Source organism: Chlorocebus sabaeus, chromosome 26 (assembly GCF_047675955.1).
Source record: "Chlorocebus sabaeus isolate Y175 chromosome 26, mChlSab1.0.hap1, whole genome shotgun sequence".
NCBI lineage: Eukaryota > Metazoa > Chordata > Mammalia > Primates > Cercopithecidae > Chlorocebus > Chlorocebus sabaeus.
The window spans coordinates 11141598-11159536 of NC_132929.1; the positions used below are offsets into that span (position 1 = coordinate 11141598).

Sequence of the window (17939 nt, forward strand, 5' to 3'; positions counted from 1 at the left end):
GAACGGTATGTGGATAGAGATTAATGGAAATTATACTGTGAGGTAGTATACCTTGAGATATATACATGTTTTTTCTGGGTCTTATTTTTCTTCTCTTCTGAGATAGTCCTCACTTCTTTATTCCCTATTTCATACACCACTGCTCTCTTCTTTTGCTATTTTGTTCAGTTCTCTTTGCTCACTTAGCTTTTTTCTGACCTTAGTCACTGCCACTCCACTCCTCTAACACTTAATTCATTTTCAGTCTTCTCGCTTCCTCATATAAATGCTTTTTCCTCCTTTCTCAGGAGAGCTTTCAAAACTGAGCCCAAAAAGGAGAAGTAGCGTAAAAACATTATCAATACAAATATCTAAATGTTCATGTAATCTCTAAAAGCATTCTCATAAATAATTTTTTTGATGAAAAGAATTTAGGAAAAAAATTACCATGCTAAAAATGTACTCTTTTTAGTTGTACTCAAAGCAAACACGCTCCAGACACCTGATAGTGTTATTAAGTTATTATTACATTAACCACATACCACAAATGTAAATTGTCTACCTGGTCCTAACCAATAATAAATATATCTTCCTTCTAAAGAGAGGTTCAGTAGATCAGTGATCTACTCTTGGTTAGTCTGCAAGATATCTAGCTTAACATTAGCCCTCCAAGTCTGGATCTGCCATGAGACTGATATTTCTGTACCTTGATATGAGAATATTTGATATTATTTCCCCCATCAAATGTTCAGGACTAATATGATAACAGAATTTGTTCAACTGGTGACTAGGATAAGTCTTCCATTATTTTTTTCAAGCTGCTGGCCTTCATGACACGGAAGTAGGCCTACAGAGCTAAAAGTCAATACTGCAAAGTTAGGGATGATTTTACCTATTGGTAGGATCAGGACTTTAGAAAGTGCCAAAATGAAAATAATTTTATATTTATTCATTTGAATAACAGAAAATGCACATTTTTAGAAAAGAAATGCTGGGAAACTTGCTACTTTTTAGAAAAATGTCCTTTTTTTTTTTTTTTAAAGTGAGCAACTTCTTTGAGATGGCTTTTGAAACTCAGTTCAGTTTCTCGCCCTTTGCCTGAAAATCTGGGATTTCTCATCTGTCGTAATATGTTTATTTTGAGTATAACATTTTAAAGGTATTATTTTGCCTTCTAAAAACTTACTCCTAGACGGTCTGTTTTCCTTTACAAGCATAATTATATCTAGTTTATTCAATCATTATCTCATATTTTAATAATATGCTGCCATTTGGGTACAGCTATAACCATAATAATGAACATAAGGTTCAAAGATCACTAGATATATAGATGGCATGAACCATTAGCAAGAAATATTCTACAGCATAGAGATCACACATTTTAAAAACTCTGAAATTCACTATAGAATTTGCTATTCTGACTAAGGCAGCTTTCTGTGTAATTAACATAAATCTCTTTATAAAACATGCTAGTTTTAATAACAAATAGGGACATTTTCCAGGAAAAATAAGGAATAGAGCACAAATAAAATTACAATATGAATAATTTAGTTATCTCTTTCTCATATCTCATAATGACATTGTGCAGCTATAATGGACCTAAACCGGAACTATTTTCTTTAAAAAATAGGCTTATCTCTTTTTCCTGTATGCCAATGAAATTCATATCATGACTTCCACACAAAAACACATAATTAATCCTAATTATTTCCAACACTCTGAGCAGAAGAAGTGGAGTCTGTGGTTTCTCCTTTTATGTGTGTTGAGTCTTTCTGGCCACAAGGGCACCATTTAGTAAATTACTTCCTCCAAAACGCTGACCAGTGCCCTCTTGGCCTGAAAGAGTTAGTGTAGTTGCAAGGGGTGAGTCACTGAATTCCTTTGTGAGGGAAAGATGAAACTCAGTGATTGCTCAGGGGTGTCCTATTCTGCTACTGAATGATGATCTGGCAAGGGGGAAACATTGCTTCTGAAATGCAGGTCTTAACAAGACAAAGGAAGAGGATGCACTGTAAACGCACAGAGGTGGTGGATATGAAAGGAATGTAATGATGTCCCTGACTGGTGCAGAATTAAAATGGAAACAGAATGAAATCTTCCTAGTGGTGATTCTCCAACTTTGTTAGAACTTTTGTCCAAGATTAGCTAACTCTGTATCATTGTCTTACTTATCTTTGGTGACACTTGTTAGCATAACGGGCACAGTAACCATAAAACCATTGGCATTCCAACCTCTAGGCTCTAAGTCCTACTCAGTAGGGAGAGAGCTTCACATCTCAGCCAGTCCAGTTGTTTGCTCCAACTTTGACTAACTCAGCCCTTTCTCAGTGAACTGTCTTTGGCACGCTGCACTCCTCAAAATGCCCTAGTTCCTGAATTGACTCCGTATATAGCCAGTTGTTTCCCTGCTTTGAAAATGCTGTAATGCCACTCCTATCCCCTTCTCCTCCTACTCCATACCCAACCCAAATGCACCTCTTGTCTCCTGGATCTATCCTACTCCCTCGGTCCTTGAACTATAACAATTCTTTCCTTAGTTAGGACAAGATTCTTGAAGGAGTTGCCTTTGAAGCTACCTTAGACTTGCTGTTCCCCTAAATTTCCATCTCATATCCCTGTGGCGATTACTGTTGCTATTAATATAGTCTTTAAATAGTTCTTTGCTTTCAGACAGTAGGTCTGTAGCATTGTCCTTTCAAGATCAGTTGGGTCATGTCCATGAGGATTGAGCTGTAGACCTTACTAGTTGCAACAAGAAATGTTCCTTGCAACTTCAACTTCAATAGTACCTTCTGTTGGTTCTCTTTAGTTTCCTTTGCCGTTTTTTTGTCTTCAACGTCTGCTAACTCTGATTTCATAAATTCATTAAATTTATCTTTGTGTGTACCTATTACACATTATATACTGTGCTTGAGATACAATAGTGAACAAAAACAGGTATAGTCCCTTTTGCACAGAGCCTAGTCTAGCAAAGGAGTCAAACTTAATAAAACAATCCCACAGATAGATATAAAACTGCAGCTGTGACATATGAGACAAAGATGAGGTGCAAAGTGCCATAAGAACTGGATCAGGGAGGCCAGTGGAGTCAGGGAAGGTTTTCCTAAAGCTATGAGACTTGTACAGAAATCAAAGAGAAGACAAACAGCTAGTTAGTTACCAGGAACAGGATGAGATATGTGCAAAGGTCCTGTTGCATGGTGAGTTCACGGGGCTCAGCGGCCTTCCCTCACAGTCCCAATCCTCCCTCCTAGTGCCATGTCGGCTACTCAGAGTTGACGGGCAGTTGCTGCAACTGCCTTGCTCCCAGGGAGGCTGCTCTTCCTTAACACACCACCATCTTACCTCTACAAACTAGCTAAGAAACCAAGCCTGTGAACAAGGCTAATATGGGCCACTACCCACTTTTCCTTGTGTTACCATCAAAACTGACCAGGCCCACATTTAATTTCAGTCCAAGTCTCCCAAGTCGTTTTCATTAAACCCATCTCCAACCCATCTCTGACCTCCCAAAGCCTTTCCCTGGACCCTATGGAAATCAGAATCTCTCAGTAACAAAATCTCCCCAAGGCCACAATTCTTTCTGTTGACTTTTTCATCACCGTTTTGCTCACAGTGGAGACAGGACTCTAAGTCTGCATCTTTTCCTGAGTACTTCAAAATGAAAGTTGCTTTTTCTTTCCCACCCACATTCTAGGACCTGGAGGTAATGTGTCTTCTCTAGCTCTTTAAAATCTCCAGTCTCTTAGAAGCACAAACCACTACCAGATTACACCACCACTTTCATTGTCTTCCTCCATGCCATTACTCCCGTCATCATCCCTGATGGCTTCCACATCTAGGTAGATAATCCATCTGACACTGTGGACTCTCAGGTGTCTGAATTCTATAATACCAACAATCCTTTCCTCCACCCCACACCAGTCACTCATTCCCATGGTCACTAGAGCTGTTTTCAGAATGCAAAGTCTGATCCATTAGTAATAACAAAAATCAATTTAATGAGTTATAACCAGTATTTTTCATTTTAAGTAACATAGAATAGATTTTTAAATATCGGAGTTTATTGAATGAAGTCAGGTAAATATTGTTTCATAATTTCTTCAATTACATATCATGTGCGTATTGTGCAAATTGACTTGCCTTGAACATCCAATTCATACTATGCTCATTTTAAAAAGCTTCTGAAACACTGGTTGGCCTTGTCATCACCAATAACCACATTACTTCTAAAATTCTGATTTTTAAGTGCAGATTTGCTAACTACCATCTTCTAATTTTAAAGCCTACTTATTCTAGCTCCCTTCCTCTAAAATTTTTATATCTCATTCAGACCTCCAATTTATTGACCCTACCACTTTTTACTATACCACTCTCACTCCCAATATGCTCACATCCTTCTTTATCTGGCTCAGATTCCAGGCTCTATCACTTTAATCATACCCAAATTCCTTTGCTCCTTGCTACTCCGTTGTATTTTCTTGTCAAAATCCCAAAAGTTACACCCAACTCTCCAGCTACTTTGTGCCACTAGAGAAAAACACATAACTGGAGACAGATTTCACATTACATTTATGATGATAAATTTCAAGCAGGCATTTAATGCTGCCCAATCTTACTATATTTTCCTAGTATTTTAACTTTCTCTTTCCCCTGACAACCATTTTTTATCTCATATTCTCTAACCTGATGGCCTGGCTTCTTATTCCACCTTCCCAATACCAAGTCTACAGCCTGATGAGCCCATATGCTGCACCTTCCCTAGGATCACAATAGAATTATCCCTGCTCCGATCTAGGACTAATCACTCCACTTCAAGTTCCAACCCATCTTGCCAACGCAAAGATTTAGATACTGAAATTATGATTTCACTGTCCTGTGTCTTCAGTTTTATCCCTTTTCATGGGTTATACCCATTAACATAAAAAATATGCTATAATGACTCCAAACTTGAAACCAATTTTTTTTTAGCCCCTTGTCCTCAATTTTCTCTGTCAACTGCCTTTTTTCTGTTCCTCTTTATAGCGAAGTTCCTTGAAAGTGAAATCTATATCCACTCTTTTCCCTTCCTCAGTTCTTTTTTAAACCTATTAGGTTTTTATCTCCACCAATCTGTTGAATCCGGTCATGTCTAAGTTCTCAACAATTTTCATTTTGACAAATCCTGATGCCAGTTCCTGTCTTTTTCTTATTGTATTCAGAGCAGCATTTGTCCCATGACTTAATTCTTTATTTTTTCCCCCCAGTCTCTCATTTCTTCTTCTGAGAGACCACATACTTTTGGTAAGGAGACTGCCTGATCTTATTAAAAGTGCTATAGGACTTGATCTCTCTCCTCTTCACTTCTCTATCTTTTCTCTATAGGTGACTTTATTCAGTTCCTAGACTTTAATCTCTATCTATATGCTGTGATTTTTCCATTTTATATCTACAGCCCTGACTTTGAGTTCTAGATTCACAATCTTCTACCTGCTTGATACAGCCACTTGGTGGTCTACTAGATACAGTCAATTTAACCTTCTCCAGCCACCCCCGTCAAAAAAACTTGATTCCTCTCCACTAACAAACTCGCTCCTTCCCTACTTTTCTCCATCTCAGTTTATAAGACTACCATTTATTTGGTGGTCAAGGCAAAAACCTAGGTTTCATCCTTAATTTCTACCTTTCCATCACCAATCATTAGCAACCTCTGTTAGTTCTGCCTCCAGATTATGTGCCAAATCCACTACTCTTTATCTCTTATTACTGTCTCCCATCTCTCCAACCTTATCTCTAACATTTTCTTTTTGTTTGGTTTTTAAACGGATTTTTATACTTTATTTAAAAAAAACACAAAATAAAAAAGGGATCAATCAACATATATCTTAGAAGTCCCTCCAAGAGTCTCAGTATGCAACAGCCATGGAAGCTGTGACCTTTTTCCTTCTTTTCTCAGCTTGTAGTTCATTTAAGGATCGCCAGAGAAGATTTGTGTTCTAGTTCTTAAAATCAAACTTGTTCTGCAAATCCAAGACCCTGAATTTTTCCAAACTGTAGAAACATGCATTTGCCACCCATCTACCCAAATACCTCCCATTCGAGTCAATAACCGCTTGAACTGCTGATTTAACTCTCTCAAATTCAAAAAATATCCGTACTGCTTCATCATCAAGGGCACCAGAATTTCAAACAACACACTTTTCTCAACTTTGCCATATTTTTCACATTCTTCCCTGGTTTCAACTTCCAAGTCTTCATCCACCTTTCCCGCACCAACCATGTTCCTTAGTAGGACCACTTTAGTAGGACACTTAAGTATTTCAGTCAGGGATTCGAATCTGACTTCTTGGATGCATCTTTCTCTGTGGCATCACTCACGATGATCTTGCCACCCAGCTTGCTGGTCTTCTCCACTGACAGGGTGGTGCTCAGCCCCTGCTCGTGCTTCCCCAGACCCTGGCCCTCCTGGAAGCCGTACTTCCCTATGCTCTTGTGCGCCACCGTGCCCCTCCAAGTTAGCGAGGAACGAGTTGTGCTGGGCCGGGTTGGTGATCTAGGTCTGTCTTGTTCCTCGTACACTGGGGGAGGACTGGCAGTTTTGGAAGACTGTGATCGAGGTCTTGAGTCCTCTTCATAAGGAAAATCTCGGGGTAACTCTGTCTTTTTCTACCAGAGAAGTGGGTGAGGCAATGGCAGCTCCGCCCGTAATTGTTTTCCTCCTCTCTCGCTCCTAATCTTCATCCTCATCACAATCTGGATCTGATCTCCTTGAAAACTCACTTGCATCGTGTCTGTGTTTATGCCTTTTTTCTCTTTCTTCTATTTCCTTTTGTCTTTCCAGTTCCCGCTGTCTTTGTCATTCCTCTCTGGCGTTTCACTACTTTCTCACAATCGTTGGGAAACATGGGATCATATTCGTCAGCTAAGGGAATCAGAACTTCCCCTGCAGAAAACCCAGTGGGAACAAGATCCTTCGGCGCAGCTGGTACATGCGGTGGTGTGTCCACAATTTGCCGGTCATCTGAGGAGCCACCTCGTTTTAGGTCAATGACTGGGGCAAGAACTGTACCTTGTTTCGTCCTTTGGCCTTTGAGTGAGAGCCACCCACCGCTGAGTCCGCGGGGCGCTCGGCGGCGCGGGGTCAGGGAGTGCGGGCTGCGGGGAGAGCGCATCCCATCTCTAACATGCTCTTTCTCACTCACTATGTTTCCCCAATCCTAACTCCTTCCTGCCTCTCCCCAGCTCTTCACATAGATACACCTTGGGGAAAGACTTCCCTGACTCCCTAATCTAAAAATAGATCTCGCCTCAATTATTCTCTATGACTGAGTCTCGACTTATTTTCTTCATAGTATTTAGCAGAATCTGAAATTATTCTTTTTTGTGTGTGCTTGGCATCTGCTTCTCCAATAAAATACAAACTCTATCAGGCCAGGGCAGTATGTTCAGCTCCTAGAATATAGTTCTAGGGCTCAACACAATCAAACATGCACTTACCAAAATACCACTCTGGCTGGATAGCCGATTTAACACGCAGAGACCAGTTAGGAAGTTGCTAGGGCAGTTTGGGTGAGTGACGATGGGAGCTTGTACTAGGGCTGCGAGCACAGAAGTGGTGAGAAGTGAATGAATTTCACAAATATTTGGGAAGAAAATCATTTGTCCTAGGCCACCCATGCAGGGACAACAGCAAGCGAGAACAAGCTTGGCATGCTGAATAAACAAAAATGGGAGATGGAGCACAGTGAAAAATGAAAAAATGGTAGGAGATGGGGCAGACAAGGATATAATCATGTAATACTCACAGGCCACAGTGAGAAGCTTGGGTTTTGCTTTAAATGTAATGGAAGCTATTGAATTGTGTAATCAGATTTACATTCTTAAAAGATCATTTTGAGTGCTACATTGAGAATAAATCATGGAGGAGGCAGCCAGGGTAGAAGCAGGCAGAGCAGGTAACATGGCAATTGTAAAACCATAGAGAAGAATGAAGGTAGCTCGGGTTATGATTGTAAGAATGGAGACGAAAAGCAGTAGGTAGATTCTGAATGGTTTCGGGACTAAAGTAGCAGCATTTGTTTATGGATGTAATGGACAAAAGAGAACATGAAACATGTCTAGGTTTTTGGCCTGAGCAACTGGGCGAGTTTTTATGCTGTTTCCTGACATGGGAAAAGACAAATGGGAGAGAAGTGGGAATTAAGCCAAGTTAATAAACTATTATGTTGGGTATTATCTTTCACCCCATATGGTAAGTCTGGATATTTCCCACATAATTTTGTTGACTGTTTCTGTAAGTTATGTACCAAGGACTGGGAGTTTCAAATATTCTCTGCAACATTTGAGAACTAAAGAATCCCCCTTGATCATGATCTTCTGTGTCCCTGTAAGCTTACAGGCACACATGGCATCATCATTATGCTGAGTCCTGTGCTTTACTCCATGACATTACCTGTTTGATAGAGTGCCACTAGGACAATTCAGCAACATATTCTATCACCATCTATCAAGGCATGAGAAAAATCATCTTCTTTTCAAGCTATTAGAATTGAATGATCACAATCCAGTTATTTGAGATTATTTCTTCATCTGAGCAACAAGAAAATGGTCTCATTTACAAGTTTAAAAAAGGAATTATATGAATCAAGAACCAAAGACCTTTCTCAACACTAAATCACAATTATTTTAGGTAGTACTATGTAGGTTTAGAGAAATTAAAACCGTATGTATTACTCAAACATTTCTTCTAATATTCATTTGATCACATATTTAATAGGTAAACATGACTTTGTTATCCAAGCCAGGACACTTATGAGTGACAGAAGGAGCTATTGATCATTACAGGATAACACCAGGACTGTGCAGACATACTGAGGTCTGAGGTCAGTCTGTTTATAATATGATGCCTTAAGAATGAAAGCTCAGACAATATCTGGCTTCATTTAGCTAAGTCAGGTGGTAAAATATGAAGAATAAAATGAAAGAAAAATCAGGAATTCTGCAGCTTGCTTAGTAACTTTTCTCCTCTTTGCTTTTCATTTAGTTGATTTAAATACATAATTACCAAATAAGTTTTGAAAAGTCAGTTTATTCAATTAAATTTGTGGTACAAATCCAAATAAAGATTCTTATTTCATTATATTAGGTCTTATATTAGGGCTTAAGAAATCTAAAGAGGATGCTATAGACATATCATCTATACATCAAAAGAAAAATTAACTTCAAAAACTAGAATAAAAAAATTAGGCCAGACATGGTGGCTAATGCCTGTAATCCCAGAACTTTGGGAGGCCAAGGTGGGTGGATCACTTGAGGTCAGGAGTTTGAGACCAGCCTGGCTAACATGGTGAAACCCTAACTCTACCAAAAATATAAAAAATTAGCTGGGAGTGGTGGTATGTGCCTGTAATCCCAGTTACTTGGGAGGTTAAGGGAGGATAACTGCTTGAACCTAGGAGGTGGAGTTTGCACTGAGCTGAGATAGTGCCGCTGCACGCTAGCCTGGGGGGCAGAGCAAGACTCCATCTCAAAATAATAATAATAATAATTAAAAAGATTAAAAAAACAAATTCCAATATTTATTGTAGTCAGCACATAAAATACGTATATAGGTTTGGTACAAATATATGCATACAAAGGAAATATTTATATATAGAATAAGACTATCATATCTAGAACTAAGACAAATCAAACTGAATACCAAATCTTTGGTAACAAAAGGGAAAAGGTTTCCACTAATGTAAACATATACTTGGGGACATTTATTTTCTCATTTCAGTTATCATTTTCAAACTATGCTGTATTTTCTGTATAACCCATTTTTCATCTGCCCAATTACTAGCAATCTTTTTTCTACTATCAAAAATGATCATTTGTTTCTTTATTGTAGTAGATAAAACATCCTTTCATTGTTTCAGCTCACAAGCTGTGCAGATCCTACCCACTGTTCTTGCCTCCAGCACTTCACATTATTGGTGTATTATTTCATGCATGCCCTACTCTTTTATCAATTGCTTTTGAAGTAATGTTAATAGACTAGAAAATTGAGACATTTATGAAGTATAGGCAGTGTTTATGAAAAAATCCATAAAATATGACACAGGCAAGACAAGATAAAAGCAGCATTTTAATAGATTATGGCAAAGAGATCCTGTCAGAGTTGACAACTGACTCCTTCGAGATCACTAATTTTTATGGGATTAATTCTGTGGTATAAAAAATGAAGTTAAATGTCCTAATTAATCTGTAAATAGCACACCCACAATTAAACCTTGTGGTCCCTTCTTGGATTGGGGCTGCAGTGAGTTTTGAAAGTAATTATCTCAAATTCACAATGAAGATGATTTTTCTTTTTTCTTTTTTTCTCATGGCATTTCAGCTAAATATTCACCGGGATTCAGACTTGAATAGAGTCTTCTGATATATAAGTCAGTTTGCAGATTTGTGTAGAACCACATTGATGACACTTGTAAGCTATATACTTACAATGGCTTATATATTAAAAAATAAAATTTGGAGAAATGGTGTGGAAAGGAAGTGGTAAAGAAAAACTAGAGTTTCTCCATATTGGGGCAACTCTTCCTTGTTCTTGAAGAACCCCAAAAGGTTGAGTTTCCTTCTCTTACACAGGTGATAATGTGGCGGTGCGTTGTCTCTTACACAGCAGTTAGAAAGTACATTACACTGGAGTTAGAAAATAAAGCACTCCCTGACTTTTCCCTCATGATGCTGTGGCAGGGTGCTCCAGAAGTATTAGTTCCATTCCTCTTCCTTGCTTCCATCTTTAATATTTGAACTTAATAATACTTTCTAATAATAATAATAATAAACCAAGATTCAAAGATGTTAAAGAAATTACTCAAATTATATATATAGGAGGTAACAGAACAGATTCTTCAAGCTAGATCTCCTGACTCCAAATCCTATGCATTTTTCAGTATAAGTATACGGTTCAGGTTGCAGCTTTGCAATAAAAAATAACGTGATGATAAAGTAAAATATTCTACCAGTTTTGAAGAGAAAATTATTCAAATCAGTAAGCTCTGAAGTTAAAAAAAAAACAAAAGGAGGAGAGGTTAGTGTCTATTTACTCTTCATTTGAATATTCTATATTTTGGAGGAATGGGAATATGAGTCATCTTTTTTTCCCCTTTTTTTAAAGAAGCTACTAATTTTCTTTATTGAGTCCTAGGATAAAGTAGGATTGTAAAAGTTAGTCATGTTTTTTTTTTTTGGTTTATGCTCTAAGGCCCTGGTAATAGGTAAGCTGTGATTATATTCCTGAAACTAATATTGCAGCAAAAATGGTTTAATACTGCCAGGTTTGAGAGAAAGATCTTTTAAGTTGCCATTACTTGGCAAAGTAGTACTAATGTTAAGAAAACAAAAATTGAGGTTCTCAGATATAAAAATCTAGTTTTCTGATTTATTATAGTCTTTCTTATATAAATGACAAATATTTTGGCTGAACTGATATACTGATGTGGTTAATCTGATTAAATGATATATTTATCTGATTATCTAACAAATTGAATCATATAGGCTAGCCCAAACCTTTCACATCTCACATGAGGAAATAGAAAATTGAGAGACACTAAGTGATTCGCTCAAGATCATGTACAAATTATATTACAGATTCCTGACTAGAACTCACTACTGCTGATTCTAAGCCCAAGTTCCTTTCCAATACATTACCTTACTTGATTTTATCAGAATATTATTCAGTCAGAACCTCTGGTACACACAATCTAAAATTTTAGCACATCCTCTGATGGAACATCCTTCAACAGGTGAAACATTTAAGAACAGACAGGCCCAGTATTATAAACATGATTGCAAAGAGAAGTCCTAAGCTGACAGAAAGAGAAAATAATAAATGGCACCTTTTTCATCTCTAAACTCTCTAATTCCAAGAAAACACCCTAAAGCCTTTGCCTTGGGTAAAAAATATTTGAAATGCCAAATCCGGTTATCAATTCATCTCTATGTGTGTCGGGAAGGATTACCACAGTTAAGTATATTCTAATCCTGTTTATACCTAGCATTACTCCTGATGTTCCAGTAAGAGTGCCTATTTTTATTTTTATTTTTGAAGTGACACTAACCTGAGAAGAAAGAAAAAACAGTATGTTTAAGCCATTCTTCAAAGCTCATCTCTATGAAGCTATTTTGATGGTAACAAAAAAAAAAAAAAACACAAAACCCCAGCAAGCTGCAGCTAAATTACAGTCTCATCCTCACATTCTCTGAATACAAATAACAAACGAACGTGATATACTTACAGAGTTTGATAATCAAATTTGCAATTCTGCTTATTTTATGCTGTTCTGTCCTAGAATTGAAAATAAAGACAACTAGTCACAGAGGGACACTTTTAATATTATTGTTTTCACATCTTCATATGAGAGCAAATGGGGAAATCTCCTTGTACGGTCTGGTGAATACAACATGGAATTTTTACATAACCAACTCCTGTACTCATTAACACTACTGAGACATCCAAAAAGGTTTGAAGTGTTTGATAATGTCTGTGGAGTAAGTAAACTTGTTGTCTCAAGTCAGGTAGTATGCTGTTAGTTCTACTATAGATGATGCTTCATTTTAAGTATCTTTAAAGGGCACACAGTAACTCTTTTCTAGGGTGTGTTTTGCCTCCAAATAATTATTAATAACACCCCTTACACTCACGAAATGTTCAACATCATTAAATGGAAAACAATGACTAAGGTCTTAAAGAATGTTGAGTTATTTTTCATGACTTTAACCACGTACCCACAGACACTGTGTAACAATAAAATTAACATTTTCCAAATCTCGTATGCTTTTAGTTCCTGATTATTCCTGTGATTCAAACCACTTTGGTTTTCAGTTTTAGATTATTCTGTTTTACATTCAATTACCACTTTAGGAAGTTCATAAATGACTTGAGATCTACCATCTCTTGACTTGCCACAAAACCACCTGTATTAAGTTTGAGGAAGTTTGAGATAATTATACAGGAAATTATAAAGTATTGGTTATTGTGCTTAGACCATTTAAAAAGCACGAAAGATCATTCAGATCTCACATAGACAGAATTCTATACATATTTCCAACAAAGATCAGTTACAATTTAGTTTTCAACTTTTATAAGAAATTTTGATTTTTTTTATAGCCACCAACCAGAAGACACAAAATAAAATTACATTAAAGTAGGAAAAACTTAGCATGACATAAATACTCAGACCTCAAGGGTCAACAAGCTAAATTGAGTTTTATAATTTCGTAGTGGTTATTCTTGTTTTGGGTAATTGTATTGCTGGAACACTAAGGTTTTCACATCTGTGTACTCTGGATCACCTTAAGCCAGCTGGTTCCTTTTAAAACTGCTCATCTTTTGTTCTTACTATGCTCTGACCTGGGCCCCTAGCCTTAAGACAGCAGTGTGCTTTCTGCAGCCAGGATATCCTCTTCAAGACTGTCAGACAATCTCAAATGATTGATGTGCTAGTCTGGTGCTCTGGTATTTTTCCCTTTCGTAAGACTCCAGTAAATCTACAGCTCATTCTATAAGAATGCTAATTAGATCACTTTTACTAACTTCACGCACGTTTTTTTTTGTTCTCCTGTATCTTTGGAGGTGAGCTGGAAGTTTATAATACAGTGTGTTTCTAAAATATATTTTATAATATTACAAAGAAATAAAATACATTTCCCACCAAGGGAAATAATTCAAGTGATGAACTCAATTGGCTCTTTTCTTTCTAGAACTGCACCATGCATCTTTACTATGCTTACTTTTATTGGGAGCCTGCTCTACCCTCTCTGAGGTCATGCCCCTTATTGAGTCATGGTGTTCTATCATTCAAAGCCAAAGCAGGGCAGAGTCAGATTCTGTTAGGCTATCAGGCTTGTGTCTTTGCTGCAGAGCTGTTTTCACATAAAGACAGACCTCTATCAACCTCAGGACATTAATTCTAAGCCTCTTGCCTTAACACAAATTGTACCATGTCTCTCAACCTGTTGATTTTGGCTTTGAATTTCATGATTGATTGCCCTTTTGGGGCCTTACATAACCTCCCATTCTGAGACTATGAACTGACTTTCTGGCTTCAAACTTTTGCTTTCATTCTTGACCATATTTGGACTTTATCTCCAAATAGGTTACCTCCCTCAGTAAAGTTCAGGTCACTCTGGTTTCCAGAACCTGTAATTACCACAGCAGAGTTCCCTGCAGTGAACACACCCAACATGTTCAGCCTGATTCCAGAAGTCAGGCTCAGACTGAGAAAAGTCAGGAACCAAAAAGACTGGGTGGATGTTGTCACGTGGCCCTTACGAACAAAGGTGGTTTCAGAGCAAGGTGGCTGAGAGGAAAAAGAACATTTCAGGGATAAAGAAAAGCAGATAGAAAAGTCCGGGCAACTTTAGGACTTTTATAGTATGACTGTGCACAGTACAGTCATAAAAATATGTTTAGTTCAAGTCATTTAAAAAACTGTAATCTAGTATATTTACATTAAATTGTTTCCCTACAGATTTATTAGTGACAAGAGAAAAATGGATAACCACACAGTAGAGAAACTGGGCACTACTCTGACTGGGTCATCAAAATGAACATCTCCATTGAGGGCAGATGGATATAGCGTGCCTCCTGATGTGGCACCCTGAGAAGAGCACATCATCTCTCACTCTGCATTCAGCACAGAACATGTAACCTCAGTCTACCCACCAAGAAACATCATGTAAAACCAAAACAAAGACTTCTCTGTTATTAAAAATGGAGTTATAGTTTTCAAAAATTTGAACACTATAAAAGCAAAACAAAGCTTTATAGAAATGCTCCAGATTAAAGATGACTGAAGAGTCGGGTGCAGTGGCTCACGCCTGTAATCCCAGCACTTTGGGAGGCCGAGAAGGGCGGATCACGAGGTCAGGAGATCGAGACCATCCTGGCTAACACGGTGAAACCCTATCTTTACTAAAAAACAACAACAACAAAAATTAGCCGGGCGAGGTGGCGGGCGCCTGTAGTCCCAGCTACTCGGGAGGCTGAGGCAGGAGACTGGAATGAACCCGGAAGGCGGAGCTTGCAGTGAGCTGAGATCCGGCCACTGCACCCCAGCCTGGGATACAGAGTGAGACTCCTCTCAAAAAAAAAAAAAAAAAAGGTGACTGAAGAGTCTAAATCCTAGGTTGAGTCCTGATCCTAGGTTGAGTCCTAAAAACAGTCCTGACCCTGTTTTTCCTGAGGAAAAACAACGGTATAAAGGATATCATTGGATTAATTAACAAAATTGGAATACAGACGAAGGATTAGAAAAATGCATCAATTTTAACTTTACTTGTTATAAGACAATATTTTTATTTTTAGGAAACAGGTACTGAAGTATATAGGAGTAAAGGGACATGCTACTACTTTTCAAAAGGTTCAGAAAAAATATGCTGTGCATATGTATACATATATATGCATATCTTATGTGTGTGTATATATATGCATATATACACACACACAAACACACATATATATTCAGAGAGATAAAAGAGAATGAGTAAGCACAGTTATCTGGTAATGCAGATGGGGCAAATGTCAGCAACAGGTGAATGACAGTACAAAATAGATAGATATGCGAACATTCTAGTATCATTCTTATTCATGCTACTTTTCCGCACATCTGAAATAACTACACAATGAACCTGTGAGGAAATAAAAACTTCTGGCCAGGCATGGTGGCTCACACCTGTAATCCCGGCACTTTGGGAGGCTGAGGTGGGAGGATTGCTTGAGGCCAGGAGTTCAAGACTAGCCTGGGCAACATGGTGAAACCTCAACTCTACAAAAAATATAAAAATTAGCTGGATGTGGTGGTGTGCACCTGTAATTCCTGCTACTCAGGAGGGTGAGGAGGGAAAATCACCTGAACCCAGGAGGTTGAGGCTGCAGTCAGCTATGATTCTGCCACTACATAAATAAACAAACAAATAAATAAATAAAACCTCTAGAATGTCAAAAGCTTCTATGATTTACCACAAAAAAGCATGTGAGGTGACAGATATGTTAATTGGCTTGATTTAATCATTCCACAATGTAAATGTATAGCAAAATAGCACATTGTATCTCATAAATGTATACAATTTTTATTTCCAACCAAAAATAAAATAAAGTAACCCTCCCAAAACAAGCAAAACAAAACAATCATCAGGTATGGTGAGGGGTGGGGAAGACCTGAGAAAGGCAGGGGAATTTTTACAGTAACAGAAATCTCTTAATTTAAGTTCCTGATGGCCAAAAAGAAAAAAAAGTACTTGGATAACCCACAATTGGAAAGACAATTCCTACTGAAATGAGATTATACCTATACCCAGAGAAGATTCTTCTTTATATGCTATAAACATTTAGGAGCTGAGATAGTTTGTATTTTAAGGAGACATATGTAAAAATGATTTTAGGTCTCAGTGCTTCTGTTATTTGTACTTCTACACACTAAATATAATAAATGTAATCTGAATATAACAATAAGAGAATCAACGCTATGGAGAGAACAAATATATGCTTATCTGAAAGTTAGCAGATAAAGAAGTACTGCCAAAATAAACAAGCTGAGAGTGAGAACGGACATTCAAAGTACATTATTGTGTTACTGGAACATCTGGTACTAACACTGTCAAGTTTACATATGTTCTCAAATGCTTATTTATGTAACAATCAAATGCTAAGCATTCCAGCTGCACTTGTAAACTTTTTATGAACTGAAGTCATATGCACAAGCTCAGCTAAATATACTTCACAGAGGGAGGAGCGTAAGGAAACTAAGAACTCTCACAACTGAAGTCTGATTGCGGTGCAGCCTTCTGGCAGCGTTCTGGGCCAGTGTCTGGTGTGAGAACTAAGCTGCTGGCTCCTATAAGATTCACTCCATTCCAGCAGCTAGAATCAGAAATGCCTAACCAATGGGTCAAACATAATTTGGCAGTTACAGTTTTTAGACATAATTTTCTCAGAAAAGAAAATGGTATCAGGAAAAGAAAATAGAGCTAAGGACATGATGAAGTAGGTCACTAAGAAAAAGAATATTTAATATTCAAGTGAAAAAATCATTTCCTCAAGCGATCCTAGAGTTAGCACAAGTGGAATGACTGATTGTGGCAATGCATAAATTAGAAAAGACAGCATAAAAAGAGGAGGCATGTTTGTATGATAATTATCTCATATCACTCCTAATGAAAATTAGTTGTGTGAAACTTGCCTTCTTAGAGACAGAATTCATAGTAACTGCCTTAAACCCATTTTAAAGAGCAAAAAGGCACAGAGGGAAACAAGCATTTCATGCTGTTTTTCTCCTCTACTAACAAAAGGAAGTGAGATGAACCAATTTTCCTCAAAGTTTGCCAATCATTTCTTTGATGAAACTTCTGGAGTATGAAATGTTGCAAAATGGAACTAATTCATTAAGTTGCTTATTTTCTGAACAGCAGATCTTAAAAGTGATTCCTCTCAGGTTGAGGTTAAAAAGACATATTTTTTGGCAAAAATAAAATACCTTCCACTTTTAACCGACTGGCACATTTCTGAAAGTTACCTTTAGAATTAATCAGATGTTTCAGAGTGATGTGTTGATCTTGAAATGTGAATATCTATCATCAGTGGGATCCTCCTGTGTGCACTTTTTGGCTGTCACTAGCACTTTTCTTATGCCAGCTCTTGAAATCACAAATTTTGGGCCTAGAAGAAAACTTTTTTTTTCTTTTTTCTTTTTTTTTCCCCCCTGTGTCACAGCAGTTGTAGAGCAGTGACTCCAACTTAGGTGAACATTTGAATCACTTGGAAACCCAGAACCCATTCCAGACCTATTAAATCAGAGTGAAACTCATGCATCGGCACCACTTAACTATGGAGCTCAGATTGAGAACACCACGTGGAATGAGAATGGATATTCTTTAAGGACAGCGGGATTCATTTCACAAAAATGGCATTTTCGCAAAATAATTGAAGCACTAGGCGT

The 17939-nt window shown here is 37.6% G+C and overlaps 1 protein-coding gene and 1 pseudogene across 7 annotated transcripts in view; both read right to left on the bottom strand.

Annotated features, from left to right (window-relative positions):
* DPH6 (diphthamine biosynthesis 6) overlaps positions 1-17939 on the bottom strand; it is a 448616-nt gene that overhangs the window by 181504 nt on the left and 249173 nt on the right. For all 7 annotated transcript variants that reach the window (XM_073012040.1, XM_073012037.1, XM_073012039.1 and 4 more), the window contains exon 10: positions 12240-12289. The gene's annotated coding sequence lies outside the window, so the exon portion shown is untranslated. The remainder of the gene's footprint in view (positions 1-12239; positions 12290-17939) is intronic.
* On the bottom strand, positions 5328-9038 carry LOC140710437 (splicing factor 45 pseudogene; annotated as a pseudogene).